Source organism: Rattus norvegicus, chromosome 11 (assembly GCF_036323735.1).
Source record: "Rattus norvegicus strain BN/NHsdMcwi chromosome 11, GRCr8, whole genome shotgun sequence".
NCBI classification, from domain to species: domain Eukaryota; kingdom Metazoa; phylum Chordata; class Mammalia; order Rodentia; family Muridae; genus Rattus; species Rattus norvegicus.
The window spans coordinates 933,835-961,174 of record NC_086029.1 but is presented as its reverse complement, the minus strand read 5'-3'; the positions used below and the strand labels follow the sequence as shown (position 1 = coordinate 961,174).

At 39.1% G+C, this 27,340-nt stretch overlaps 1 long non-coding RNA gene across 1 annotated transcript; it reads left to right on the top strand.

Annotated features, from left to right (window-relative positions):
- The first annotated feature begins 20,333 nt into the window (after positions 1-20,333).
- On the top strand, positions 20,334-24,050 carry LOC134481108 (uncharacterized). The gene is made up of 2 exons (XR_010056339.1): positions 20,334-21,097; positions 23,742-24,050. It is a non-coding gene; the product is annotated as an uncharacterized LOC134481108 (long non-coding RNA).
- Positions 24,051-27,340: the final 3,290 nt, after the last annotated feature.

Sequence of the window (27,340 nt, the reverse complement as noted above, 5' to 3'; positions counted from 1 at the left end):
GATCTCATAAATCTGCAAAGCTTCTATAAGTCAAAGGACACAGTTATAAGGACAAAACGGCAACCAACAGATTGGGAAAAGATCTTTACTAATCCTACAACCAGTAGAGGGTTTATATCCAAAATATACAAAGAACTCATGAAATTTGACTGCAGGAAGACAAATAACCGTATTAAAAAGTAGGGTTCATCAGGACACAGGCCCACAGGAACAGCTGAAGACCTGTAGATAGGAAAAACTACATGCCTGAAAGCAGAACACACTGTTCCCATAACTGGCTGAAAGAAAACAGGAAAACAGGTCTACAGCACCCCTGACACACAGGCTTATACGACAGTCTAGCCACTGTCAGAAATAGAAGAACAAATTAACACTAGAGATAATCTGATGGTGAGAAGGAAACACAGGAATCCAAGCAACAGAAATCAAAACTACATAGCATCATCGGAGCCCAATTCTCCCACCCAAGCAAACACGGAATATCCAAACACACGAGAAAAGCAAGATCTAGTTTCAAAATCATATTTGATCATGATGCTGGAGGACTTCAAGAAAGACGTGAAGAACTCCCTTAGAGAAACACAGGAAAATATAAATAAACAAGTAGAAGCCTACAGTGAGGAATCACAAAAATCCCTGAAAGAATTCCAGGAAAACACAATCAAACAGTTGAAGGAATTAAAAATGGAAAGAGAAGCAATCAAAAAAGAACACATGGAAACAACTCTGGATATAGAAAACCAAAAGAAGAGACAAGGAGATGTAGATACAAGTTTCACCAACAGAATACAAGAGATAGAAGAGAGAACCTCAGAGCAGAAGATTCCATAGAAATCATCGACTCAACTGTCAAAGATAATGTAAAGCGGAAAAAGCTACTGTTACAAAACATACAGGAAATCCAGGACTAAATGAGAAGATCAAAGCTAAGGATAATAGGTATAGAAGATAGTAAAGACTCGCAGCTCAAAGGATCAGTAAATATCTTAAACAAAATCATAGAAGAAAACTTCCCTAACCTAAAGAAAGAGATACTGATAAGCATACAAGAAGCCTTCAGAATTCTAAATAGATTGGACCAGAAAAGAAACTCCTCCCATCACATAATAGTCAAAACACCAGACGCACAAAATAAAGAAAGAATATTATAAGCAGTAAGGGAAAAAGGTCAAGTAACATATAAAGGCAGACCTATCAGAATCACACCAGAATTTTCGCCAGAGACTATGAAACCTAGAAGATCCTGGACAGATGTCATACAGACCCTAAGAGAACACAAATGCCAGCCCCGCTTACTGTTTCCTGCAAAACTCTCAATTAACGTAGATGGAGAAACCAAGATATTCCATGACAAAACCAAATTTACACAATATCTTTCTACAAATCCAGCACTACAAAGGATAATAAATGGTAAAGTCCAAAATAAGTAGGCAAGCTATACCCTAGAAGAAGCAAGAAACTAATCGTCTTGGCAACAAAATAGTAGAAGAAAAGCACACAAACATAACCTCATATCCAAATATGAATAAAACAGGAAGCAATAAACACTATTCCTTAATATCTCTCAACATCAATGGCCTCAACTCCCCAATGAAAAGACATAGATTAACAAACTGGGTACGCAACGAGGACACTGCATTCTGCTGCCTACAGGAAACACACTTCAGAGACAAAGACAGACACTACCTCAGAGTGAAAGGCTGGAAAATAACTTTCCAAGCAAATGGTCAGAAGAAGCAAGCTGGAGTAGACATTCTAATATCAAATAAAATCAATTTTAAACTAAAAGTCATCAAAAAAGATAAGGAAGGGCACTTTATATTCTTCAATGGAAAAATCCACCAAGATGAACTCTCAATCCTAAATATCTATGCCCCAAATACAAGGGCACCTACATACGTAAAAGAAACCTTACTAAAGCTCAAACACACATTGCACCTCACACAATAATAGTAGGAGATTTCAACACCCCACTCTCATCAATGGACAGATCATGGAAACAGAAATTAAACAGAGAAGTAGACAGACTAAGAGAAATCATGAGCCAAATGGACTTAAGATATATTTATAGAACATTCTATCCTAAAGCAAAAGGATATACCTTCTTCTCAGCTCCTCATGGTATTTTCTCCAAAATTGACCATATAATTGGTCAAAAAAATGGGCCTCAACAGGTACAGAAAGATAGAAATAATCCCATGCGTGCTATCAGACCACCACGGCCTAAAGCTGGTCTTCAAAAAAAATAAGGGAAGAACGCCCACATATACGTGGAAGTTGAACAATGCTCTACTCAATGATAACTTGGAGAAGGAAGAAATAAAGAAAGAAATTAAAGACTTTTTAGAATTTAATGAAAATGAAGGTACAACATACCCAAACTTATGGGACACAATGAAAGCTGTGCTAAGAGGAAAACTCATAGCTCTGAGTGCCTGCAGAAAGAAACAGGAAAGAGCATATGTCACCAGATTGACAGCACACCTAAAAGCTCTAGAACAAAAAGAAGCAAGTACATGCAGGAGGAGGAGAAGGCAGGAAATAATCAAACTCAGAGCTGAAATCAACCAAGTAGAAACAAAAAGGACCATAGAAAGAATCAACAGAACCAAAAGTTGGTTCTTTGAGAAAATCAACAAGATAGATAAACCCTTAGCCAGACTAACAAGACGACACAGAGAGTGTGTCCAAATTAACAAAATCAGAAATGAAAAGGGAGACATAACTACAGAATCAGAGGAAATACAAAAAAATCATCTGATCTTAGAATAAAAGCCTATATTCAACAAAAATTGAAAATCTGGAGGAAATGGACAATTTCCTAGACAGATACCAGGTACCGAAGTTAAATCAGGAACAGAAAAACCAGTTAAACAACCCCATAACTCCTAAGGAAATAGAAGCAGTCATTAAAGGTCTCCCAACCAAAAAGAGCCCAGGTCCGGACAGGTTCAGTGCAGAATTCTATCAGACCTTCATAGAAGACCTCATACCAATACTATCCAAACTATTCCACAAAATTGAAAAAGATGGAGCACTACTGAATTCCTTCTATGAAGACACAATTACTCTTATACTTAAACCACACAAAGACTCAACAAAGAAAGAGAACTTCAGACCAATTTCCCTTATGAATATTGACACAAAAATACTCAATAAAATTCTGGCAAACCGAATCCAAGAGCATATCAAATCAGTCATCCACCATGATCAAGTAGTCTTCATCTTAGGCATGCAGGGATGGTTTAATATACGGAAAACCATCAACGTGAACCATTATATAAACAAACTGAAAGAACAAAACCACATGATCATTTCACTAGGTGCTGAGAAAGCATTGGACAAAATTCAACACCCCTTCATGATTAAAGTCCTGGAAAGAATAGGAATTTAAGGCCCATACCTAAACATACTAAAAGCCATAAACAGCAAACCAGTTACTAACATTAAACTAAATGGAGAGAAACTTGAAGCAATCCCACTAAAATCAGGGACTAGACAAGGCTGCCCACTCTCTCCCTACTTATTCAATATAGTTCTTGAGGTTCTAGCCAGAGCAATCAGACAACAAAAGGAGGTCAAGGGGATACAGATCGGAAAAGAAGAAGTCAAAACATCACTATATGCAGATGATATGGTAGTATATTTAAGAGATCCCAAAAGTTCCACCAGAGAACTACTAAAGCTGATAAACAACTTCAGTAATGTGGCTGGGTATAAAATTAACTCAAATAAATCAGTAACCTGCCTCTACACAAAAGAGAAACAAGTAGAGAAAGAAATTCGGGAAACGATACCCTTCATAATAGACCCAAATAATATAAAGTACTTCGGTGTGACTTTAACCAAGCAAGTAAAAGATCTTTACAATAAGAACTTCAAGCCTCTGAAGAAAGAAATTGAAGAAGACCTCAGAAGATGAAAAGATCTCCCATGCTCATGCATTGGCAGGATTAATATAGTAAAAATGGCCATTTTACCAAAAGCAATCTACAGATTCAATGCAATCCCCATCAAAATACCAATCCATTTCTTCAAAGAGTTAGACAGAACAATTTGCAAATTCATCTGGAATATCAAAAAACCCAGGATAGCTAAAACTATCCTCAACAATAAAAGGACTTCAGGGGGAATCACTATCCCTGAACTCAAGCAGTATTACAGAGCAATAGTGATAAAAACTGCATGGCATTGGTACAGAGACAGACAGATAGACCAATGGAATAGAATTGAAGACCCAGAAATGAACCCACACATCTATGAGCACTTGATTTTTGACAAAGGAGCCAAAACCATCCAATGGAAAATGATAGCATTTTCACCAAATGGTGCTGGTTCAACTGGAGGTCAACATGTAGAAGAATGCAGATCGATCCAGGCTTATCACCCTGTACAAACTTAAGTCCAAGTGGATCAAGGACCTCCACATCAAACCAGATACACTCAAACTAATAGAAGAAAAACTAGGGCAGCATCTCTAACACATGGGCACTGGAAAAAATTTCCTGAACAAAACACCAGTGGCTTATGCTCTAAGATCAAGAATCGACAAATGGGATCTCATAAAACTGCAAATATTCTTTAAGGAAAAGGACACTGTGGTTAGGAAAAAATGGCAACCAAGAGACTGGGAAAAGATCTTTACCAATCCTACAAGAGATAGAGGCCTTATATCCAAAATATACAAAGAACTCAAGAAGTTAGACTGCAGGAAGACAAATAACCCTATTAAAAATGGGGTTCAGAGCTAAATAACGAATTCATAGCTGAGGAATGCCGAATGGCTGAGAAACACCTAAAGAAATGTTCAACATCTTTAGTCATAAGGGAAATGCAAATCAAAACAATCCTGAGATTTCACCTCACACCAGTGAGAATGGCTAAGATCAAAAACTCAGGTGACAGCAAATGCTGGCGAGGATGCGGAGAAAGAGGAACACTCCTCCATTGTTGGTGGGATTGCAGACTGGTACAACCATTCTGGAAATCAGTCTGGAGGTTCCTCAGAAAATTGGACATTGAACTGCCTGAGGATCCAGCTATACCTCTCTTGGGCATATACCCATAAGATGCCCCAACATATAAAAAAGTGCTCCACTATGTTCATAGCAGCCTTATTTATAATAGTCAGAAGCTGGAAAGAACCCAGATGCCCTTCTACAGTTGAACGGATACAGAAAATGTGGTACATCTACACAATGGGATATTGCTCAGCTATCAAAAACAATGACTTTATGAAATTCGTAGGCAAATGAAGGCAACTGGAAAATATCATCCTGAGTGAGGTAACCTAATCACAGAAATGGTATGCACTCATTGATAAGTGGCTATTAGCCCAAATGCTTGAATTACCCTAGATGCCTAGAACATTTGAAACTCAAGACAGATGATCAAAATGTGAGTGCTTCACTCCTTCTTTAAAAGGGGAACAAGAATACCCTTGGCAGGGAATAGAGAGGCAAAGATTAAAACAGAGACAGAAGGAACACCCATTCAGAGCCTGCCCCACATGTGTGCCATACATATACAGCCACCCAATTAGACAAGATGGATGAAGCAAAGAAGTGCAGGTAGACAGGAACCAGATGTAGATGGCTCCTGAGAAACACAGCCAGAATAGAGCAAATACAGAGGTGAATGCCAGCAGCAAACCACTGAACTGAGAACAGGACCCCCGTTGAAGGAATCAGAGAAAGAACTGGAAAGCTTGAAGGGGCTCAAGGCCCCATATGAACAACAATGCCAAGCAACCAGAGCTTCCAGGGACTAAGCCACTACCTAAAGACTATACATGGACTGACCCTGGACTCTGACCTCATAGGTAGCATTGAATACCCTAGTAAGATCACCAGTGGAAGGGGAAGCTCTAGGTCCTGCTAATTCTGAACCCCCAGGGAACGTGATTGTTGGGGGAAGGGCGGCAATGGGGGGAGGATGGTGAGGGGAACACCCATAAAGAAGGGGAGGTGGAGGGGTTAGGGGGATGTTGGCCCGTAAACCAGGAAAGGAAGTAACATTCGAAATGTAAATAAGAAATACTCAAGTTAATAAAAAAAATATTTAAAGTAAAAAGAAAATAAATAAAAGTAAGGTTCAGAGCTAAACAAAGAATTCACAGCTGTGGAATGCCGAATGACTGAGAAACACCTACAGAAATGTTCAACATCTTTAGTCATAAGGGAAATGCAAATCATAACAACCCTGAGATTCCACCTCACACCAGTGACTTGCCTAAGATCAAAAACTCAGGTGACAGCTGATGCTGGCGAGGATGTGGAGAAAGAGGAACACTCCTCCATTGTTGGTGGGATTGCAGACTGGTACAACCATTCTGGAAATCAGTCTGGAGGTTCCTCAGAAAATTAGACATTGAAATACCTGTGGACCCAGCTATACCTCTCTTGGGCAGATACCCAAAATATTCCCTAACATATAACAAAGACACATGCTCCACTCTGTTTAAAGCAGCCTTATTTATAATAGCCAGAAGCTGGAAAGAACCCAGATGCCTTTCAACAGAGGAATGGATACAAAAAAAGTAGTACATCTACAACATAGAATACTACTCAGCTATCAAAAACAATGTCTTTATGAAATTCATAGGCAAATGGATGGAACTGGAAAATATCATCCTGAGTGAGGTAAGCCAATCACAGAAAAACACACTTGGTATGCACTCATTGATAAGTGGATATTAACCGAAATGTTCGATTTACCCTAGATGCACAGAACACATGAATCCCAGGAAGGATGACCAAAATACGAATGCATCACTCCTTCTTAAAAGGGGAATAAGAATACCCTTGGGAGGGAATAGGGAGGCAAAATTTAGAACAGAGGCAGAAGGAACACCCGTTCAGAGCCTGCAACACATGTGGCCCATACATATACAGCCACCAAACTAGATAAGATGGATGAAGCAAAGAAGTGCAGGCTGACAGGAACTGGATGTAGATCTCTGCTGAGAGACACAGCCAGAATACAGCGAATACATAGACGAATGCCATCAGCAAACCACTGTACTGAGAATGGTATCCCCATTGAAGGAATCTTAGAAAGGACTTAAAAAGCTTGAAGGGGCTTGAGATCCCATATGAACAACAATGCCAACCAACCACAGCTTCCAGGGACTAAGCCAGTACGCAAAGAGTATACATGGATTGACCCTGTGCTCCAACTGCATAGGTAGCAATGAATAGTCTAGTAAGAGCACCAGTGGAAGGGGAAGCCCTTGGTCCTGCCATGTCTGAATGCCCAGTGAATCTGATTGTTTGGGGGAGGGTGGTAATGGGGGGAGGATGGGGAACGGAACACCCATGTAGAAGGTGACGGGGAGGGGTTAGGGGGATTTTGTCCTGGAAACTGGGAAAGGGATTAACAATTGAAATGTAAATAAGAAATACCCAAGTTAATAAAGATGGAGAAAAAAAGCAACCTATTCAAAACAGTGTAAAAAAAACATGAAATTGTATTTGTAAGTGTGTTGGGATTTTAAAGTTATTTTTGTGTCAGGGAGCTGTACCTGCTGTTTATTGGAAAGTCTTTTCTTGGTTGTAGGATGAGCACCTCGCTGCCTTGTTCCAGAAGCTGGAGGAACCGTTTATTCTGTTATCAGGAGGATGGGACACTGCAATATTTAGAGGAATTGCTATCTATATTAATGGTTAGGGATGTTGAGTGCTTTTTACTGTTTTGTGCCCAATTTTATCATGAACTTTTTAAGATTAAGAAAAAAATGTTTTAATCTTCAATTACTTATAGTCTGACTTATTTGCTTTTCTGTTGCTATGATGAAATACCATGACCAAGTCAGTTTATGGAAGAGTTTATTTTGTGTGAGCTTCCATGAGATCATCATGGCAGGATGCTGAGAGATCACATGGTAAACACCAAATATGAAGCAAAGAGAGTGAACAGGAATTGGGGCTAGTCTATATACTAGCCTCAGAGCTAGTCCCTAGCAAGGTAGAGCCTGTAAAGTCACCACCAGGGTTCAGACTTTAGAGCCTATGGGACATATTCTCATTCAAACCACCACATTTCCCTCCCAGGCTCCAAAGGCCATTGTTATGATGCGAAGTATATTTAATCCTACTTCAGAAGTCCCCACGGTCTCCCATGGTCTCCCACAGTCTCGTTAAAACCCCGTGATTTCGAAAAGTGAATTAATTTCAACATACAATGGAAAAGATATATATTACTATTTCCTAAAAGAAGAAATGGGGGCATAGTCAGAAAATGCTGGACCAAGCAAGACTGATAAGGCAGCATGTAAACATCAAGTCCCCTAGGTCAGACTTCCTACCTGTGGGTCATGACCCATTTACAGGGGCTCCCTAAGACCATCTGTAAACCTATGTTTACATTATGATTCATGACAGTAGCAAAGTTACAATTATGAAGTAGCAACAAAGATAATTTCAAGGTTGGGGATCACAACAACACAAGGTATTACATTAAAGGGTCACAGCATTAGGAAGGTTGAGAACCAGGGCTCTAGCTTAATATCTGATATCAGAGGCTTAGATGGCAGCATCCCTCCATCTTCTGCCTTTAAAATATATCTCTTCCAGGCTGGTTCTATCCCATGTAAGCAACTCTCCCTGGCAGAAATCACAGCTTTGGCGCTCCAACACCTTGGAGTCTGTACAAGTATCCCAGGCTTCACTTCATCTCTCAGGGTCTTCATGCAGGAACTCAGGATTAGGGTTGGCCCTGAGGTCCTTTGGGGTGCATGCTTGTGATTTCCTAGAGAAAGATCTGTTTTTTTCTTGCTTGAGAAAGGGTACATACGTAGCAGAGAACATTTTTGGATTTGTGAAAGGTCAGGAAAGGGCCATAATTGTCAGTCTAGAAAGGGTATCACCGAGTTACCCCTTTGTATTAGTTGCCTCTTCTACCAGTTCTATCTACTCCTCCTGGGTCTAGTCTCTGGAATGAATGAGTAGTTTGTCTTGTGAGTTGGTGAAGATATCTGGAAATTTTAATTTTTGCATAGCTTTAGCTATGAACTCCCTGTCTGAAGACTTATCTGCTGTGATGATTTGAATAAGAATGACCACCATAGGCTCATATGCTTGAATGCTTGTCCTATAAGGAGTAGCACTATTAGGAGGTGGGGCCTTGTTGGAGTATGTGTGGCCATGTTGGAGGATGTGGGTCACTGGGAAAGTGGGCTGTGAGATCTTTATATTCAAGCTATGACCAGTGTCGACACAGTCTCCTGCTACTGCCTTCAGATGAAGATGTAGAACTCTCAGCTCCTTCTCCAGCACGATGCCTCCCTGAATGCTGCCATGCTTCCCACCATGGCGATAATGGACTAAACTTCTGAGAGTGTAAGCCAGGCCAAAGTCAGATTTCCTTATCAAAGTTGACTCAGTAACGGTGTCTCTTCACAGCAATAAAACTGTAAGACACCTATTCACCTCCTTTTTTTTTGCCCAGTGAAATTGTTCCATCTGTTTCAGGCCCCCAATTATTTATTTATTTAATTAATTTTATTTTCCTTTTTTTTTTGTACCAAATAATTTCTGAGTTTTCATTTACCCAATCTAGGTTTATATCTTTCTGATCATTTTAGCACTTGTCTTTCTTTATTGAGTATTACTACCCAATTTTTTCTTAATTGAGTCTTCTTGATGGTCATAGTTGTGTATGTTTACCCAATTGACAGCAAATTGCTGTCAATATGTATGTCAGTGTCATTTTTTTTAACCTGTGCAGTTGACTGATACATATTTGTCATTTGAGATCTCTTCATATATCACTGTGCTTGATTCCTGGTTGTCTTCATACAGGTATAGATGATTTCACCTTGTTTCTCTGGGTCCATGGCTAATTAATTAATTAATTAATTAATTAACATGAGTACACTGTAGCTGTATTCAGACACATCAGGATATATCATCAGATCCCATTACAGATGGTTGTGAGCCACCATGTGGTTGTTGGGAATTGAACTCAGGACCTCTTATCCACTGAGCTATCTCTCCAGCCCAGGTCCATGCCTCTTAAGGTATGTGCAATATTACCCCTCTTTAGACCTTATTATAGTTCCTTGTTATATAGACACAAGGTAGAGTTACATTTTCATTACTGTATAATTGTACTGTTGTTGTCTCTGTGATGACTGAATCTAACTATTTTATTTATTCGTTGAGTTAAAGTTAAGTACTAATCAATCAAGATATTTGCTTAACGAGAGCAGATCATACTGTTTATAATTACAAGTTTTGCTGGTAAAGTGTTACTTCAGAGTGGATCCTGGTAGAGCTTTTAGAGTTAGCCTATAGAAAATGCAAAAATTTTCTTCAACATACCTTGGCAAATTTAATTTCTTAGACTTTGGTCATATATACTCTGAGAAGTTAAGAATGTTAAAAACAAAATCACTGCTTTTTATATTCACTACTTAAGAAACTCCTCAATTCTCTATAGCACCTTATGTGGGAAAAAGCGAAGGAGGAAAAGAGTGCAGTAGTACTATTTTAATTCTTATATTTGGTCTGAAGTTTCTTTTATCTTTGTTTCCTTCTGGTGTTTGATTTAGGACATTAAGGTCCTTTCAGATTCTTTCACTAGTAGGGAGGGGCTGACTGTACACAGACCCTTGACTTTTGTGATTTGAGCCCTTTAGGTCTTTTGACTGTCCTGTATAGCCTTCAGCCTGTGTATTGATCTTACACACCTGCAGTGTAAGCAGTTGAGAGAGCTGGTCTTGCTGCCTGTGTCCGGTGCCCTGTTTAGAAGTGGAGGGATATTGGAAATCAAAGTGTGCACGGGAAGGTTGACTTGGGAGAGAGATGCCTAGATCAGCCCATTGTTATCTGTGAGAAAGCTTTGGAAAGATACCTGCTGTGTTGTCATTTGCTAATTTTCAGTTGTGAAGGCCTCATCTCAGGCAACCTTGACTTCCTGTCCTTCTTTTTTTCTCTCAGACTCAGGGAACCCCAACTATGTTGTGGCATTGGCGTCACCTTGTGTCCCAGCTCAGGGCTGGTGTGCTCCCTCTGGTTGCCTAGGTTTGCTTGGGGCTTGGGCAGGGAGCCTCTCAGTTAGCTCTCTGTACACCCTTTAGACTCATGCTTAATTTCTACCCTGAAGCAGCTTTAGAGTGAAGCCTAGTTGTTAATATTGAGTGGATGGGGGTGGATTTCCGTATCGGGTTACTTCGGTTCTAAGCCAGACATGGGTTTGTCAATTTGTTACTAAAATTTCCAACCCTAACAGTCCATGTAAAAGACACACAATCCAAATATTTTAATTATAAGTTATATTTCTAGATTGGGCATATGTAATACAATACTAACTTATTTCCCAATTCTAAGACTCCTTATTGCTTCTGGTTTCTCCCAGCCACATGATTCTGGTGCATAGTGGCTTCCTTTTCTTCTCTTCCTTCTCTCTTTTTCTCCTATCTGCCACCCCCTCCTGAGCCTCCAGTCCCACCTTTCCTATCCACTACCCAATCATAGGCTCTAACCTTTTATTGACTTATTAAAGTGGAGAGAAGGTTCACATAGCATCACCTAAGTACATGATGCTCTGCTTGTGGGCTGGGGGCAACCCCTCTTGAGGAACCAATATGAACAATAATATACAAGCAGCATCAAGCCAAACCACTACAGTTTACTCGTAAGATCTGTTTTTAGTACAAAATCCAATAATTTCAGTTGTTTAAATGTGTGTCTTACTATATTTCTTATACAGCTGTTTTCCAAATGTGGGTATGTCTGGTGTGTTTTACCGGCATAGAGTATTCATAATTAACAGTGTATTTTCTTGCCACCAATACATGAATTTTTGTTGGATATGCTACAGATTCATAATGGTGTTACACAGGAAAGCTAATTGTCAGAATTTTGTTTTGTTTTTGAGACAGGGTTTTCTGTATAGCCCTGGCTGTCCTGGAACTCACTTTGTAGACCAGGCTGCCTTCAGACTTACAGAGATGTGCCTGCCCTCTGTCTCTGAGTGCTAGGGTTTAAGTCCTGTGCCCAGCTTGATATTTTTCTTTCTTTCTTTCATTCTCTCTCTCTCTCTCTCTCTCTCTTTTTTTGCCCCTATCAATGGATTTTATTTGGTCACAGGGTCACAGGCCAGGTATGGCCCCAGCTTTATTTGACCTTCTTCTCTGGGTCTCAGGTTTTTGGTGTTGCCAAACTTCTTGTAGCATGTGACTACACTCTGTGCAGGCATGAATAGCACTTGTGGCAGATCATCTTGTCACAATTGTAATTCTGGACAAGGTGACAAAGTGATGACTCAATGATGCCACTGTGCAGACATAGCAGCAGGTGCAAGGTGGACTCTTTCTGGATGTTGTAGTTGGACAGGGTGTGGCCATCCTCCCAATGTTTGCCAGTGAATATCAGCTCTGCCGTTCGGTGGGATGCCTTCCTTGTCTTGGATCATTATTGATGGTGTCACTGGGCTTGATCTCAAGAGTAATGGTCTTGCCCATTTGGGTCTTCATAAAAATCTGCATGTTGGCATCTGCCACATGGCCACCTTGTTGAAGAGAAAGAGTGGTTTGGGGTTTTTGGGGTTTTTTTGTTTGTTTGTTTTGCTTTTTCTTTTTAATACTTAGATCATTTTGTTGACTTCTCGGTGTTTGTTGAGGGCTGGTATAATTTGCATTTTAAATATATTTACCTAGAACTTCACTGCTTCCTCTGTCCTTTATCTTAACAGGCAGGTGTCCTTTGATTTGGGACTGTATAGACTTTTTTTTAATTGTTTCCAGTCTGTGTTCTTCTTTCACTGGCCTTTTATGAGTCAGTTATTCACAGAATTGGCTGTAACAGTGCACGAAAGGTTTGGCCAGAGCTTGAGACAAGTAGAAATGGGTGGCAGTTTTAGTACCTGTACTATAATATTTCAGAACACCAGGGGGATTATTAGAAGTAATATTATTATAAAGTTGTGTTATCCTAATAGTTGGGTTATAATAATCCTTATTAACAATCTCTGGTTATTCTAATTCAGCAATTTTCCTTATGAGATAATATATACTTTCATCTCCATAAAATATAATAGACATGCGGCAGAACTAGTAACAGCTAATGATGAAAGAACAATTCCCTGTGTATATAGACTTTGGTTTTTTTGTGTGAACTACTTTTTGAAATATGTTGAATTATGACAGCAGTATTGTTGGTATCAGGAATTGCCTTGAGCAGCGACACCATTTGGTAACTGTTGACATGGCAACAGCCCTACATTCCCAGTATTCCTTTGGTCCAAATCCCAGCTCCACGTGGGAGTAGTTATGTCATATTCCAAATGAAAGGCAGACTTTTTCTGCCCTCATGCTCTCTCTTCTCTTCATTCTTTTCTCTTCTTTCTCTCACCCCTTTCCCTTGTCTTGTTCTCCCATTGAATCTCACCAAGTGTTAACTGTGTTAGTTTTGTGTGCTCTATTTGGATGGGTGTGGTAGGTATTTTATTAAAACGAGATTTTAATAACAACAAGTATGATAATTTAAGAGCTTGGATATCAAACTGACTGGAAATAAATTCTAATTTGGGCACTCACCAGCTGTTGAACTTATATTATTAATATAAAAGTTGTGGGTGATAGTAATTTTTCCCTATAGTGTTATGAGAATTAATTTAACTCCTTGTAAACCTCTTGTGTTTTATTACTTATCAGGAACATTGGGTAGTAGTAGCCATTGTAATTGTTTCATTAAATAAAGTGTGTAGAGTTGTGCAGAATGGAGTTTATCAAAGCTAAAAAGGTGAAACTACACATAACTAAATTGTATAATCAGATTTATCTTATAAAATTATAATCTTAAAGGAAGAAGGTTAGAATGTAGAATAGGAAATAATGCTATGCTATTGTTAGAAGTGATTTAACATTCTATCAGAAAACTGGAGAAATGGAAATTCATGAACTAAGGTGGCGTGACTTTCTTTGTGTGCTGTTTCATGAATCATCTCTATGATGATTCCGTTTAGAGCTATTTAATCTCTGCAAATGTTTGGGCCCTTTTACAAACCCTTCCTGGACTCCCAGGATGCAGATGTTTTCTGCCCTGTTAGCAACTTTACTTTTCATTCTACAGGAGCAACAGTTTAAAAATTCTATTAGTCACAGACTGACTCTCAGCGATTTCTCTTTCACTATCTTGTGTCCTGGTCTCTGATTTCTCCAACTATTCCTCCACATCCTTTCTCCATGTGCTTGTCTAGTTTGCCCTCCAGTGAGAACCATGTTTCCTTGCATTTCCATGAAGCTCACATGGAGTAGCTCACTCTGCTTGTGGAGAGACCCATGTACTCTGCTGCACTGTGGAACAGGTCAGCTAGCCCAGTGAAGAAGAACACTATGGTGTTGCCTCTCAGGCCAGGGCAGTGGGGGTGCATGGCCCACACTCAGTGGTCAAAGATGAACTTTGCATAATTTCCAAGTGAGACTCTTATTTTAAAAGTCCTTAAAATATAAAGGTTATGCAACTTCCTTTTAAAGCTTAATTCATGGTTGTAACTTTGGAATATGATATATCATTGCTGTGGTCTTTGTTTAGTGGCATTTTCTGTTGGTTTGTTATTGATGACCCTTAAATTCTTCCAGAATAAATAGTGGACTGTTATGGAAACACTGGATAATCTGCTTACTTTGTCTTGAGTTTGTAAGAATGTGACACGTACTTACATTTTACCAGAAGCCATAGCTATGGGTGCTAGGATCTGAAAATATATGTATGGGCTGTGTACTAGGTAAAGATGTTGATGGTTATTGGTCAGATAAGGAAAAGTTATTGGTGGGGTTGGTGTGGGGCTGCTTGTATTTAAATGCTCCCTACATACTGGCTCCCAAGATCTGGAAGCCCTGAGGAACAGATCCTCAAGTACCCCAAGTGATGCTTTGTAAACTTTGCTTCTTAGTTTAACTCATCAAAAATGGATAGAGTCTGTGATTAGGCAACAGAAGAAGAAAGGTGGGATTGATGATGGAGTGGAGGGTCTCAAGAGACAGGATAAGGGGGAACAAGAGAGGAGACCAAGGGAAGAGGAAACCGCCATGTGAGGAGATGGACCCTGAGCATATGGCCTGGAAAAAGAGCAAGTAACAAGGGACATTATGGCATGGATATAGGTTAGTGTAGCTGTAAACCTGCCCAATTAGGCTTATGACTTGTAAATAAAGTACCTGGATTGTGTGTCTTTTATTTGGACTAGTTAGAGTGTTTAATTCCTTTTATAATTGGTGCCTTTGACCCTGAGATTAAGTCTCATGCTCTACTGAAATGAAGTTAGTTATTGTACTTTGTGTTTCTCGTGGTGCAATAACTTTGCTGTTTTTCATAGATCATTGAAGTGTTTCAATATGTGTGAAAAAGAGGCAGTGAGTAGTTTTTTTTTTTAACTATGTGCTACTGAAGTGTACACAGAATAGCTTTGTTTGGAATTAGCTAAAGTGATAGGTTTGGGTCTTGCTTTACTAACAGTGTTGTTTGTAGCAGAAAAAGTTCTATAAAAGCACACATCATGATTAACCAATTAGTATTATCCAGAGAATGACCAATTTCTTTAATATACTTATCCATTATTAATGGACTTCTTTATGGTTCAGGTGCCAGGCACATTTATACATCTGGGTGAGATTGCAAATTTTGTTTGGATATTACAAATGCTGGTAAGCTGTTTTTCTATCGAAACTGGAATTATGTTCTGTAAAGCAGTTACTACTGACTAAAATTGAACTCAGGTTTTTTAGTTGAAGGTGTACTTGTTTCATGACAAGTAGAAAATAATGCTGTTAGACTGTTTTTACCTGTACGTAAAAGAAAAACTTTAATGTTTAAGATAAAGTGTCATTATATTATATAAAAATATTTATATAATGTGGGTATATTTGTGTATGTGTGTGTGTGTGTGTGTGTGTATGTATGTATGTGTGCGCGCGCGCACGCACCCATGTATGTGTGGATGTAGTGTATAGATGAGATCATCTTGTTACACTGACATAGTTTCTGGATATGGGAAACAGGAAACCAAACTTTCTAAAAATGATTAGTAAGTTTTTGTTTAATCAAATGGCTGGCAGAAACTTAAATTTCTTTAACATATTAGTTTTAAGTTCTATAGAAAGTTCTTTTAGGAAAGAAAAAATAACCATTCCAAGAAACTTCTTTTCTGTTTTTCCTATTATAGTGAGCTGCACAGTTCTCCAAAGCAAGGAGGTGGACTTCATCCTCCTTACCACTTTCATCCTTGCCTACCCCAGGGACTGTGTGACAAGGTAACAGAATGGTTTACATTTATTAAAACATGATACCGTGAGTTTATTGTGACGTGTTTTTGTCTGAACACTGCTGAAGAATAAAAAAAACAATTTTACTAGTTTTTGTACTAAGTATAGAAATAACGGCCATTCATGCAGGTGTTTGGAACCTAAATATTTGCACCTGAAAATAATAGAAACCATATTTCCTTAATAAACCTTAAGGAAAATATATTTTAACATAATGATTAAATCTTATTTTAATGCAGACCTAATATCAGATTCATCAGTAAGAATCCTGATTCTATGCAATGAAATTGAATTGATTCTGTTTTTTTCATGAGATGAAATTGCTTCTTGTAGCTATGAAGGCAGGTATGGAGAAGCTAAGTGAGTTCTATTTCTTAATGGATAGTTGATTTTTTTATATTTTTAGAAGATTAACCCTCGCAAGTCAGTTCTACAGTTTCCACATATGAAATATATATTACAAAGGAAATATTTTAGTCTGAGTCCTTCATCTATACTACCATGTAAAGAATTTTAAATAACATAATAGTCACTAGTGATCCTCCATTGAAAACCAAAATAATAATAATAATAATAATAATAATAATAATAATAATAATAATAGGCATTGTCATGTTTACCTTCCTTCAGGTATAAAATGGTAAAAAATTAAAAGTTACATTTTTCTTTTTCTTTTTCTTTTTTTATTTGAATGGCATTGGCGGGGCCTTATTTGTCAGTCTTTACAAATAAGAAAAACTCGCCTCACAACTGTTCATAACTGCAGTTCTGGGCAGTGCGTCCTTCACGGACACAGTCACGTATATTCAAAAAAAACACACAGAAAATTAAGCTGCAACTCGATATCCTTCTAAATTAAAAGTAAACTATTTTCTACCATTGCTGATGACCAATGTTGGCATCTGTGTGGTGGGTAAAATGAGGCAGGCAGTCGTTGGATGTCATTGCTTAAAGCTATTGATGGGGGTGGATCCAGACACCTATCAGGATGCTGCCCCAGGGAGCCAGCGACTAGAGATGTTACTCAACAGGCAGTTTTCTGAGGGAGCAAAGCTTAAGTTACTGGGGGGTTGGCACTCTCTATGATCAGCGAAAAACCTATGAACTCTTAACTCCTTGGGGTCAGTGAGAAAGACCAGGGAAGAGAGAAAATTCACACACACACACACACACACACACACACACACACACACACACACAGAGTTGATGGTAGAAGGAACAGTGTTCCAGCCCATCAGACACAAGCCTAAACAGATACACATAGTTGATGGATGCCCTAACCCTTGTGCTTTATTCTTTGTTCCATCACTTATATATCCCAGCCAAATCTCTCAAGCAGCATTAAATTGCAATGTAATTGTTTTAGTTTTCTTCTAGACAAAGACAGGAGTAATTATTTCATCATTTATCCTTAAAAAGTATTCTTAAAAGACTCACAGATCTAACCACTTATATAAAAATCAGTCATATCTACTTTAAATCCTCAGAATGAGTATCTACTCAAGAGCAATTCTTAATAAATCTCATCAGGAAGCTGAGGGCAAAAATGTGTATAAGAAATCAATTGTTAGTGTCAGAGATGTTGGCCAGTGAGTGATTTGAGGCCCCTTAGAGTTTTCCCATAATTCTTAGATAATGAGGAACATGCTGGCAGTGAACAGAACAGAACTCCATAACATCATAACAGCCTCAAGTCCTCAGGACACATAGCTCTCAGGACACATAGTCCTTGGAGCTGACACACTGAGTCGCACCCAAACGACTGTGGTAATGGGGGGGGGGGGGTACATACTAGATCCTATCTCCATTTTAAACTTGATACTTAAATGGTTTTTTTATTTACATGATAAATGCATGAAGCTTGGGATTTGCTTCTCAATAACTTAAGAGGTTTCTTAGTTGTTTGGAGTTCTCTGTGGTGATGTGAATGTTAGGAAAATCCCAGAAGCCACTGAGTACTAACAGAGTATTATTTATTCTTCTGCTCTTAGCAAGAGGGCAAGAAACACCGGTAGCTGTTTCTTAAGCAGGAATATGTTCAGTGAATTTCTTTATTGTTTTACAGTTTTCATGGCACACATTCCTTTGTCATATTAATTTCAAGTATTTTGTTGTTGTTTTGTTTTGTTTTAGTTTATTGAGAATACTATTGTCCCCTTGCTTTCGTGTTTGTCTTTTGTATATAAAAAGGATACTGATTCCTGTGCTTTAACCTTGTGTTTTTCAACTTTTATCAATATTTATCAGCTCTAGGAGTTTTTTTTATGATTTAGTTTTTATGTATAGAATTTTAAAACCTGAAAATAAACATATATTGATTTCTTCCCTTCTCATTTGTATTTGCTTCATTAACTTGACTTGTTTAATTGCTTGACATAACACTGTAAGAAGTATGTTGAGAAGTGAGTAGAGTGAACATCCTTGTCTTGGTCCTGATTTCAACACAAACACTTTGAATTCTTCTCTCTTTTGGATGACTTTTGCTGTATACTGCCTTTATCAAGTTGAGATAAATCACTCGTATCTCTATTCTCTGCAAGACTTTCATCACAAATGGAGGCTGTATTTTATCAAAGGTCTTTTATGTCTGCCATAGGGTGGTACTTGTACTTATGTGGTAGATTATGTTAATTCTCATGTATTGACGCTTTCCTCCATCTCTGGGATGAAGTGGCCTTAAGCCTAATGGGAAATCTGTTTGTGTTACTGCATTTGGTTTACACGTATTTATTAATGCCTTGTGCACATACGGTTATCAGAGATGTTGGTGTATGACTTTCTTTTTTGGTTGTTTGGTTTGAGCATAGGATTAGACTCCCAGTAAATGTTTTCTAACTGTTTTTGGACTATCTTACCTTTTCAGCTTTGAGAATGTGGTGGCTGCCATTTTCATACTTTTCTTCCCCTACCTTTATATCGGCTCAAATAGAATTCAGGAAGTACTATTGACTTATAGTCAATACAGATTACAATACTGTGCATACTCAAAAGGTATACTTCTTGGTTCTGAACCATGTATGATCTTGGTTCCATTACTATAGGCGGAAATATTTTCAGAACAAAATCTGCTTCCTAAATGTCATAGTTTAGGGCTCACCTGCTTTGTTTTGCAACATACCCTGTTTTTGCTTTCTGTTTGTTTGTTTTGTTTTGTTTTTTGGAAAACTGCTTTTATTTGTTGTAGCACAAAAGTGTTATTTAGCCTATAATTTAAAATTAATATTTTGTAATTACATCCTTGATTTATATGAAAACAAGTCACTAGACCATTTATTTCACTTCTTAGTGTGTTTTTATTGAATTTCACCAGGTCCATTAATGAACATTAGAGGAAGGACCTTGGAAAGGAGTATATCTCTTACATATTCACAGAAGCTTATGCCAAGCAGGAATACTGTGTATAAGACCTAAATTTCTTTGGAAGAACCTGACTGAGGAAGTGAAAAGAAAATGATGGGAAATAGGAAAACATTTGAAAATAAGGCTGTTGACAGGCTGGAGAGGAAGGAGGAGATTGAAATTTTAAATTATGCTACCTGAAACAATGTATTTTCATGGATACAAATATGTCTTTGCCTATTTAAAAAAGTACTAGTTACTATGAGGTAGGATTTATCCATGTCAGTTATACTACAATATGCTTTAGAAATTTAATTCCTGGGAACTTAAATTGAAAGTTAGTGGTATGGTTATTTAAAAACTCATTAAAAACAATTTTAAAAGAAATAATTTCTCACTGTAATTGTGTACTTTTCTCCATTTCCATTGCTTATATAGATACTTATTGCTTCTTCTTACCATCTTTTAAATGATGTTTAGTTACTTATAATAGTTTTCTTTATGTGAGCATAGTTATAAACACACATGATAGTATAAAATAATACAAAGAATAGTGTACTCTATCTTACTTATCAGTTTGTAAATACTCATTTGTGTGTGTGTGTGTGTGTGTGTGTGTGTGTGTGTGTGTGTGTACTTTTAACGTGAGTGAGGCATGTGCCTTGAGAGTGTGGCGGTTGCCATGGCAACAGAAGCAAGCAGGTCTTTGTTACCTAAAGATGATGTCATTGCTGGATTCAGAGGCTAGATGTAAACCACTTCTGATGATAACATACCTCCCTTTTTCTTATCATAGAGAGAAGAAAAAAGGGAAATAGGGGAAGCCGATGCTAAAAGGGAAATAGGGGCTTTAGACATCTTAAACTGCTCCCTGCTGTCTAGGAGCATTATCAGTTTTGGGGTGTAGCTGACTTTCACCATTCAGGTCCACTTGATAGTTGTGTAAAAGGAACTGTTTGAGTTTTCAGTTACAAAATTTTGACTTTTTCTTTGAAGGAATGTGGAAACAAGATTAATGAGGCAGGGAGGAAATAGTAGCTCCAGGAAAATGGGGAGAAGAGGCATTAAGAAGGGCAGTATCCTATTTCCATGTAGGGTTTTGAAAAACCCAGGAATTGGAGGCCTCATGCTGTTCCCTAAATTTCTAGATGTCTGGTTGCAGCTGATGGAATTTATTTCTTACTGCCCCAGATTCATTGACATAGAAACAGCATTCTTCCTGGAGAAACAGACAAAGACCACCTTCTTTAGCTGTCAGAACATCTAGTCCCTGTCAGTTCTGAAGCACAAATGGTGCCAAAGAATCGATCTTTTTCTGGATTATGAGCATGGTTTCATACATTCCTTGGAAACCATTGTCAAGCTGGGATAAGAACTTCGTGTATAGGGTTACGGAAATCGTCGGCCCTGCTGTTCCACTGCCAGCACCTGTAGCTACTTCTGCAGCAACCAGGAATAGCACAACCTGCAGTGCCCTCTTATGCTGGACAGGTATATGTCAAAAACTGGAACTGGTAGAGATTCTTTGCCATGTATTACTCCTAGTTCAGGGAATGAACACCAGTGTGCAAACTCCTCTTGCCCAGCTGGCAGGTAGATGACGATATATACCAGTGCCACAGAGAATTGACGTGTTTTGGACTGCAGGGCACTGAGGCAGAGATGGGGTGACCAGGTTGGGTGCCATAAGGAGTTGGTACACCAAGGTCAGGGTCTGAATCAAAAGGCTAAATGACAAGTTATTACCATTTGTGAGGGAGGATGTCAAGGACGTAAGGACCTTGGAGGAGTGTTTGATTATTTCTCCTATTTTTTCGATATCTAGAGTTTGGGAAATTGGACAAAATTTCTCTGGATGTGGATAGTACTCACTGGAGACCCTGCTTTGTTTTTACATTAGAGCTTACCAACAACTGTTTTCTACCTGGGATTCCATGGGTCTTGCATATAGAACAGGGTCTGGCATTGCTGACAGAAGTGATTGGTCCTTGATCCTAACATATGTATCTGGAACGACCGATATGGGCAGCCCCCATATTTGTCTGGCCATTTTTTGCAATCATCTTTTGTCTGGTCAAAGAGGAAGCAGACAAAGAGAACATAGTATGCAGAAGGAATGACAGATATAGGGATGACAGCAATTTGGATTGGCTCCAGCATGGAGCAGATTCCTGATCCTATTGGGAAAGTCTGTTTGTTACCAGTGGGGATTCCTTGAACCACGAATCTCTAATGTAAGTGATATCATGGATGGAAACGATCAGATGAGAAGCCCAGGTCTAATCCAGTGGAGTGGAGCGCAGATGCTAGAGTGGAGTCTCATTCTTCTGGGATTGGGGAAAAGGTGGGTGGTCTCAACATCTTGTGGAGCTTAAGAGAGCAGGGTCCATGAAGGTCCCTACCATTTAGGAGAGACAGCTAAGAGCTGCTGATCTGGAGGGGACAGAAGAACTTGGTCTCAATGTTGATAGGTAGTGGACAGGAGACAGCGTGTGGCCTTAGTCAGTGGTGGTCAGTAAAGTTCCATAGGAGAGAAAGGGGGTGACAAAGTAATGGGGTAAGTGAATGGTCTAGGAGGGGAGCACATTTAGTTGAAAGAAAAGGAGTTAGTACTGACATCCGTACATGAGTTTGAAAGGTGAGACAAAGAGGTCACTTGGGGAGAGCTTGTAGCCTAAAATGAGCCAGAGGTAGGAGTTTTGCCCAATCAAAGTTCCTGTGACAGTTTGACAAGAGTGGTTTTTAGGGAGCAGTTAGTTCTTTCTACCTTACCTGAAGATTGAGGGTGGTATGGAATATGAAAATGCCAGGTGACATCTAGGGCCTTAGACAGAATTTGAGAAATTTGGGAAGTAAATTAGGGACCATTGTCTCACTGGACGGAGGCTGAGACACTAAATTGGGGATGATCTCTTGGAAGAGGGGCTCAGAAACTGTCTGAACCCTTTTGTTAGTTGTGGGATATGCCTCCACCCACCCCGAGAATGTGTCAATCAAAACTAGGAGGTACTTGGCATATTTGGCATGTGGGTAAAGACAAGTGGCCAGTCAGCTCCAGGAAGGGAACCTCTGGCCTGATGGGTAGAAAAAGGGGTGCTACAATACCAGAGGTTGAAGTCTGACACTTGACAGACTTTGGAAGAGGCAGTGATGGATTTTAAGAAACTTAAGTCCTTAGGAGTGGGCTTCAAGTGGGTTTTAACAAAATAAGACAATGCCTTGCTGTTAGGATGAAAGCTGTGTCGAAGATAGGACAGAGTTTGATGAGTGTTAGGGAGTGAGAGTGGGGATGTGGGTTGCAGTGTAAGAATGTCCTGGGGAGGGTGAGACATGTGTAGGCCCCTAAAGGGCCTCAGCTCTGGCTGCCTCTTCAGCTCAGTCTTTCCCTTGGAGACAATAGAGTCATTCGTCAGGTGGGAACTGCAGTAAACAAACCCTATAGCTGTGTGGAGATGGGAGGCTCTAGCATGGCCATAATTTGGTTTGCATTAGTTACTGATCCTCCTTTAGTCATAAGTACCCCATGCTCCTTGCAGTTAGTGGCATGGGTCAGGATGATACGGAAAGCATGTTTAGAATCTGTGTAGATGTTGAGGGATTGTCCCTGTGCCAGTTTAAATGCATGGGTAAAGACTACTACTTCAGCCTGTTGATTGGTGGTATGAGTAGGAAGGGCCTGTGCCTCAGTGTCTGACACTATGGGGTTGCTGGCTCTTATGGCTCCTTCATGTAGAAAGGAGCTTCCATCTCTATACCAGGTATAGATGGTCTTAGGCAAATTGCCCTCCTGTATGTGGGAAGGGTGAGGTAATAATTCTTCTAAGGTTTTAATGCAGGGGTGAGATAAGGAGTGGTTAGTATTTGGTGGAGAAAGAAGATTGGAAAGGCAGGTGTCATTGAAAGGTTAGTGTGGAGTCTTCTATTAGTGCTACCTGAAGAGAAAGAACCTTGGAGGGAGGTAGATTCTGTAAACCTTTGAATGGTAGGAACTGTGACATGTTATAAGAGGAGAAGACCATTACAGGCAACCCAAATGTTAGGTTTTCTTATTCTTGAATAAGGAGTTCAGCAGCTACTAAGGTACAAACACAAGGTGCCATCCCTGCATGGTTAGATCTAGTTTTTTTTTTGACAGGTATGCTACAGGTACAAAGGAGGGTCCCAGTTGGTGACCTAAATTACCAAATGTTGGTATCAGGAACTGCTTTTGCCTCCAGCAATGATGTCATCTGCTCACCTGAGCATCTGTTGTCAAGGCAACGGTCATCCATATCCAGCATACATTTCATGTTACAGTTACACTACATTTCACATAAGAGGCAGATCCTTTCTGCCCTCTTCCACTTCTCTCTCCTCTCTTCCCTTTTTCTCCTCTCTTTCTCTCCTACCTCTCTTCACCCCTTGGCTTTTGTCTCTATCATTCCAATAAACCTCTCCACGTGGAGCCCTGTTGGCCTGGTGTGGTTTGTCCAGACGTGAGCCATAGAGCCTCTCTGTAAAAGACAATGTAAAAGGTGGTATGTGTATGGCTACTTAAAAAGACAACCAAAAGCCATCAGTGGCTGAACAAAGAGGAAAGTGAAAGGAAATGGATTCATTGGAGTTCAATCAACCTGATAACATTTTACATTTTATACCCAGGTTTGGTGCCATAGGAGAACAGCCTATAGTATTGTTGGTGACATCCAAAGGAGCTGGGAGTTGGGTTGGATCTTGTGAAAAGATCAAATACAGAGAACTCATTCTGAACCATACAGATTCCATAGGATGCTTTATGCTAAGAAATATAATGTCAGTGCTGGAAAATTGTTATTGGTTAAAACTTAGGCTTTAATACCAAAGTACTCATTTTGGTTCAAACTGAATATGAACTCCTGCAGCATGAAATACCGAAGAGGGAACCATCCCATATTACCCCATATACTAGCAGGTCACACGGCACCAATGGGTCATTTGGCCCTGGTGGGCTGTTCTCATCTTGACAGACTTTCTGGCCTGTAGCACTAGAAACCTCTTCAACCAATTTGCTAAGTCACTTTAGAAAGTTACTACCATGACAAACCTCAGATTCGAGCATCCACATTTATCGGCTGGCTGGGGGTGGGGGTGGGAGTGGGGCTGTACCTATCTCTGGAAATCAGTTGAGAAGCTGTGTGAAGGCAAACACAGCACAAACTTAGTTTAGAATCAACAGGTAATTCAATCACTGGGTACAACTACTAACATCCTTACTAGTAAGCCATAGTAAATGAAATCCTTCAGTGGCTGATCCTGACTGATCAGAAATCTAAGTGGGAAGCTCTAGTTCATTATATCACCTACCCCAAGTTCTCCCACAATCCAACAATCCACAGGTCCCTATTCTCATCCTCTCTTTCTCCCTCCAACCTGGAAGTCTAACCTGGAAGTATATGTCCAGTGATTGGTGCCCTGAAACCTTTATTCATTAAGGAAAAGACCTGCCGCAAACACCCACCATATCAAAAACTAATCCAGAAGAAATAAGCATGGGCATGGTTGATTGGATACCACAGGTCATATGGTAAGGTGGAAAGAGAAAAGAAGATAAGTCTTGTATGCTTCTGATCAAGGTAGCCTTGTCTACTCAGTGGTAGTGGCAATAGAGCCTGCCCAGGACAAGGTAAGGGGTGAGAACCTACACATGACCTTTTCCTCTGACTTTCACATGTGTTTCCACACAAAAGGGTGTGCATTTACCCATAAATATATACACATCACACACATGCCACACACACACACACACACACACACACACATACACACACATACAGACCACGTACATTAATAAAGACAGATGTGCAAAAAAGACACCTAACCCATGGGTATATAACAGCCACACCTGTATATGTGTATATATGTAGGCATGTGTGTACATATGTCTACTTGAATATTGTAAAATGTTTTTTTAAAGATTTATTTATTTATTATATATAAGTACACTGTATCTGTCTTCAGATACACCAAAAGAAGGCATCAGATATCTTTACAGATGGTTTTGAGCCACCATGTGGTTGCTGGGAATTGAACCTATGACCTCTGGAAGAGCAGTCGGGTGCTCTTAACCACTGAGCCATCTCTCCAGCCCTTGTAAAATGTTTTTGAGTAATTTAGTAAATATGTAATTTATTTACACGTGTATATAGATATCTGTCTGACACACAGTTAGATACACTGTGTGTCATAGGTTCATTGTATATTTGGTTTTGTCATGAAGTATATTGGTTTCTCCATCTTTGTTAATTGACAGTTTTGCTGGATAGAGTAACCTGGATTTGTGTTCTCTTAGGGTCTGTATGACATCTGCCAAGGATCTTCTGGCATTAATAGTCTCTGGTGAGAAGTCTGGTGTAATTCTGATAGGTCTGCCTTCATGTGTTACTTGATATTTTCCCTTACTGCTTTTAATATTCTTTCTTTGTTTTGTGCATTTGGTGTTTTGACTATTATGTGATGGCACAGATTTCCTTTCTGGTCAATCTATTTGGAGTCCTGTAAACTTCTTGTATGTTTATGGGCATGACTTTCTTTTCTTTAGGGAAGTTTCCTTCTATAGTTTTCTTGAAGATATTTACTGGACATTTATTTTGGAAATCTTAGCTCTCTTCTATACCTACTATCCTTAGGGTTGATCTTTTCATTGTGTCTTGGATTTCCTCAATGTTTTGGGTTAGGAGCTTTTTGCGTTTTACATTATCTTTGATGGTTGTGTCAGTGTTTTCTGTTATCTTCTGCCGATGAGATTCTCTCCTCTATCTCTTGATTTCTGATTGAAAATACTTGTGTTTCTGACTCCTGATCTCCTTCCTTCTTTTTCCATCTCCAGGGTTGTCTCCCTTTGTGCTTTTTTTATTGTCTCTATTTCCATTTTTAATTCCTGGATGACTTTGTTCAATTCCTTTACCTGTTAGTTTGTGCTTTCCTGTAGTTCTTCAGGAGATTTCTGTGTTTCCTTTTCAAAGGCTACTATTCCTTACCTGTGTTGTGCTGTATTCCTTTAAGATAGGTATTTATGTCCTACAAAGAATAATAGATCGAAAACTCAAACACAAGGAGGAAATCTAACCCTAGAAAAAGCACAAAAGTAGTCTTCTTGCAACAAAGCCAAAGGAAGAGAAATACACAAATATAATTCCATCTCTAACAACAAAAAAATAACAGGAAACAACCATCCTATTCTTTAATATCTCTTAATATCAATGGACTCACTTCTCTAATAAAAAGACATGGACAAACAGAGTGGATACTTAAAGAGGACTCAGTATTTGCTGCAAACAGGAAACCCACATAAGTGACAATGACAGACATTACCACAGAGTAAATGCTGGAAAATAATTTCCCAAGCAAATGGTCCAAAGAAAAAATCTGGACTAGCCATTCTCATATCGAATAAAATCAACTTTCAACTAAAAGTTTTCAGAAAAGATAAGGAAGGACACTTCATATTCATCGAAGGAAAAGTCCAACAAGATAAACTCTGAGTCCTGAATATCTATGCTCCAAAGGCAAGGGCACTTGCATTCATAAAAGTAACCTTACTAAAACTCAAAGCATAGATTGCATGTCACACAATAACAGTGGGAGATTTCAACACCCCACTTTCATCAATAGACAGCTCATAGACACAGAAATTAAACAGAGACATAGAGAAACTAACCTCAGTTATGAACCAAATGGACTTAACAGATATTAATAGAACATTTCATCCTAAAACAA